The 4519-nt window shown below is 37.1% G+C and overlaps 1 pseudogene across 1 annotated transcript; it reads left to right on the top strand.

Moving 5' to 3' along the window:
- Nucleotides 1-656: 656 nt before the first annotated feature.
- Nucleotides 657-2152, top strand: LOC108306717 (annotated as a pseudogene). The gene has a single exon (XR_001826250.2). The product of XR_001826250.2 is annotated as a mesoderm-specific transcript homolog protein-like (transcript).
- The last annotated feature ends 2367 nt before the right edge of the window (nt 2153-4519 follow it).

Raw genomic sequence — 4519 nt, 5'->3', positions numbered from 1 at the left:
CAGCTATAAAGCAAGCCTCAATAAAATTTTAAAAAATCAAAATTATACCAACCATACTCTTGGGTCATGGTGGAATAAAAATGGAAATCAATATCAAGAATATGTCTCAAAACCACACAACTATATAGAAATTAAACAACCTGCTTCTGAGTAACTTTTGGATATGCAACAATATCAAGACAGAAATCAAAGAAGTTCTTTGAAATAAATAAAAGCAGATACCACATATAAAGTCACTGTGCAGCCAAAGCAATGTTTATAGGTAATATTATAATGTTAAATGCTCATGTCAAAAAATTAGAAATATCTTAAATTAACAACTTAACATGACCCCTAGAGGAAACAGAAAAATAAGAAAATACTAACCACAAAAAAAATTAAGAAAATACTAACCACAGAGAGAGTAAATAACTAAAATCAGAGCAGAACTGATTGAAACTGGGACTCAATAATCCATAAAAAGAATCAAAGAAAGATTAACCACTAGCTAGATTAACAGAGAAAAAAAGAGATAATCTAAATAACCATAATCAGAAATGACAAAGGTGGCATTATAACCAATCCTTCAGAAATACAAAGATCCTCAAAGACTAGTATGAACAACTGTATACACACAAACTAGAAAATCTAGAGAAAATTTAAAAATTCTGACCGGTTCCCCCAAACATGGAGTCCTGTAGCCCAGGCCTGATCTGAATCGGGATGAGGGAGTGGTGGGTCCAGGTGGGGCTGTTGGCCATGCCCCTGCTTGCTGCATACCTGCACATCCCACCCCCTCAGCTCTTCCCTGCCCTGCACTCATGGAAGTCTTCAGGCAAGTTTTTCATTTACAAGGGACTGCGTATCTTCTACTAAGACTCTGTGGGTGTGGTTGGAAGTCTGGAGATAGTTGTGCTTTTATTACACTGTTTTCCAACATCCAGCTATGATTGGTACAAGATTTGGGGAGGTCTGACCTTGAGGTTTCATCACGTGATTGCTCTTGATTTCTTAGGCTTTGGCTTCAGTGACAAACCGAGACCGCATCACTATTCCATATTTGAGTAGGCCAGCATCGTGGAAGCTCTTTTGAGGCATCTAGGGCTCCAGAACCACAGGATCAGCCTTCTGTCTCATGACTATGGAGATATTGCTGCTCAGGAGCTTCTCTACAGGTACAAGCAGAATCGATCTGGTCGACTTACCATAAAGAGTCTCTGTCAAATGGAGGTATCTTTCCTGAGACCCACCGTCCACTCCTTCTCCAAAAGCTACTCAAAGATGGAGGTGTGCTGTGACCCATCCTCACACGACTGATGAACTGCTTTGTATTCTCGCAAGGTCTCACCCCAGTCTTTGGGCCGTATACTCGGCCCTCTGAGAGTGAGCTGTGGGACATGTGGGCAGGGATCCGCAGCAATGACAGGAACTTAGTCATTGACAGTCTCTTACAGTACATCAATCAGAGGAAGAAGTTCAGAAGGCGCTGGGTGGGAGCTCTTGTCTCTGTAACTATTCCCATTCATTTTATCTATGGGCCATTGGATCCTATAAATCCCTATCCAGAATTTTTGGAGCTGTACAAGAAAACGCTGCCACGGTCTACAATGTCTATTCTGGATGAACACATTAGCCACTATCCACAGCTAGAGGATCCCATGGGCTTCTTGAATGCATATATGGGCTTCATCAACTCCTGAGCTGGAAAGAGTAGCTTCCCTGTGTTACCTGCCCTACTCCCTTATCTGTTGTGTATTCTACTTAGGAAGAAATGCCCAAAAGAGGTCCTGGCCATCAAACAGTATTCTCTCACAAAGTCCACTTTATCAAATTGGTGAACAGTGTATAGGAAGAAGCCAGCAGGTGCTCTGACTAAGGTTGACATAATAGTCCACCTCCCATTACTCTGACATCTGATCAAATGTATGGACTTGGCTTTGTTTTTGTGTTATTGGGAAATTCTGATGAGTGTTACTATTCACTGATGCTGAAAGATGTTCTTTTTCATAAAAGATTTTTTAACACTTTGGACTTCTCTGAAATATTTAGAAGTGCTAATTTCTGGCCCAGGCCCAATAGGAATTCTAAAGTAAGAATAAGGAGAAGGGGGCCTCCTTCCCTCTCCTTTAATAGCTTTATAGGCACATGTATTTTAAAAGTTTGTTAAGCAACACAGAGCTGAGTCCTCTTTGTCATACCTTTCGATTCAGTTTCATCAGCAATTTTTAGTTGTAAACATTTTGTTAAAATAGATATTGGTTTGAATAATATAGTACTTTAGTATGATTTTAAGACTATTATTTACTTACATATTATATATATTTTATAAAGATCCTAACCCAGCATAGCATACCCTTACTCTGCCAGAGTAGTGAACCTAATTAAACATGTTTGATTTCTGAATAAATTGAACTAAATCCAAACTATTTCCTAAAATCACAGGACATTAAGGACCAATAGCATCTGTGCCAGAGATTTACTGTTATTAGCTGGGAAGACCAATTCTACCAGCAAATAACAGTTTTACATTCCTCATACCTCAGTGCTAAAAAGCATGTCTCTCTTGAGCTACCGTAGAGGGGAAGGGATTGTTGTGTAGTCCAAGTCACCATGCTGAATGTACGTGGATTCCTTTATGATGACTGCTTAACTCCCCATTGCCTGTCCCAGAGAGGCTTTCTGATGTAGCTCAGTAATTCCTGTACTTTATGGACAGGAAAGTTCCAGAAACATTAAGAACAAATTCTGAAAGACCTATGAGCAAATGGTGCTGAATACTTTTTTTTAAGCCACATTTCATTGTCTTAGTCAAAGCAGGATTATTAATCATTTAAAATTCATTATTTTAAAATTAGCAACTTCAAGTATAACAACTTTGAAACTGGAACAAGTGTTTATTTTCTATTAATAAAAATGAATTGTGACAAAAAACAAAGAAAATTTTAAAATTCCTGGAAACACATATTTTCCAAGATTTAATCAGGAAGAAATCTAAACCCAGAAAATACTAATATCAAGTTCCAAAATTGAATAAGCAATTAAAAATAAGCCCCAGACCAGATGGGTTTACAGATAAATTCTAATAGACATGAAAAGAAGAGCTGTTACCAGTCTTACTGAAACTATTCCAAAAATTTGAGGAGGAGGGACTCCTGCCTAACTCATTCTGTAAGACCAGCATCATCCTAATACCAAACCCTAGCAAAGGCCAATGAAAAAAGAAAAGTACAGGCTAATATCCCTGATGAATAGAGACACAAAGATCCTCAACAGAATATTAGCAAAACAAATCCAACAGCACATCAAAATGTTAGTTCACCATGATCAAGTAAGTTTCATTTCTAGAATGCAAGGTTTGTTCAAAATGGGCAAATCAATAAATGTGATTCAACACATAAACAGAATTAAAAACATAAACTATATGATTATCTCAATAGATGCAGAAAAGCTTTTGATAAAACACAACATCCCCTTATAATAAAAACCATCAAAAAACTAGGCATTGAATGAATGTACCTCAAAATAATAAGAGCCAACTATAACAAACCACTGCCCACATCATGCTGTGTAGGCAAAAACTGGAAACACTCCCTTTGAAAGCCAGAGCAAGACAAGGATGCCCAATCTTACATAACTCCTATTCCACATAGCACTGGAAGTGCTAACCAGAGCAATCAGGCAAGAGAAAAAAAATAAAAGGAATCCAAGAGAGGAAGCCAAACTATCTCTCTTTGCTGTTAATATGTGTCTATAACTAATAAACCCTAACGACTCCCATTGAAAAGTGCCTGGAACTGATAAACTTCAATAAAGTTTCAGGATACAAATCAGTGTACAAAAATAAGCAGCATTTTTATACACCAGTATTTTCAAGCTGAGAGCCAAATCAAGAACACAGTCCCATTTATAATAGCCTCCAAACAAACAAACAAACAAATCCAGAAATACATCTAAACCAAAAAGGTAAAGGCTCTCTGCAAGGTAATCTACAAAACTTTGCTGATTATAGACATTATGATGACACAAACAAATGAAAAAACATTTCATGCTCATGGATTGGAAGAATCAATACTGACCCAAAGCAATCTACAGATTTAACACTATTCCTATCAAGCTACTAACTTCATCTTTCACAGAACTAGAAAAAAAAGCTATTACAAAATTCATATGGAAGTGAAAAAGATCCTAAGTAGCTATCTTAAGCTAAAAGAACAAAGCCCGAGTCATAATATTAATATTACCTGACTTCAAACTATAAGACTACAGTAACCAAAACAGCATGGTACTGGCACAGAAAAAGACACACAAACCAATGGAATAGAATACAGAACTCAGGAATAAATCTGCACACCTACAGCCACCTGATCTTTGAGAAAGTCGACAAAAATAAGCAATGGTAAAGGACTCCTTATCTGGTTAGCCATATGCAGAAGGTCACCAAAAACCTGTGCATTTAACCATATACAAAAAACAGTACGAGTTAGATTAAAATTTAAATGTAAGATCTCAAACTATAAGAATCCTATAAGAAAACCTAGGA

Source organism: Cebus imitator, unplaced genomic scaffold, assembly GCF_001604975.1.
Source record: "Cebus imitator isolate Cc_AM_T3 unplaced genomic scaffold, Cebus_imitator-1.0 Scaffold3, whole genome shotgun sequence".
NCBI classification, from domain to species: Eukaryota; Metazoa; Chordata; class Mammalia; order Primates; family Cebidae; genus Cebus; species Cebus imitator.
The sequence above is the reverse complement of the archived record's forward strand: the minus strand, read 5'-3'. Positions and strand labels throughout refer to the sequence as shown.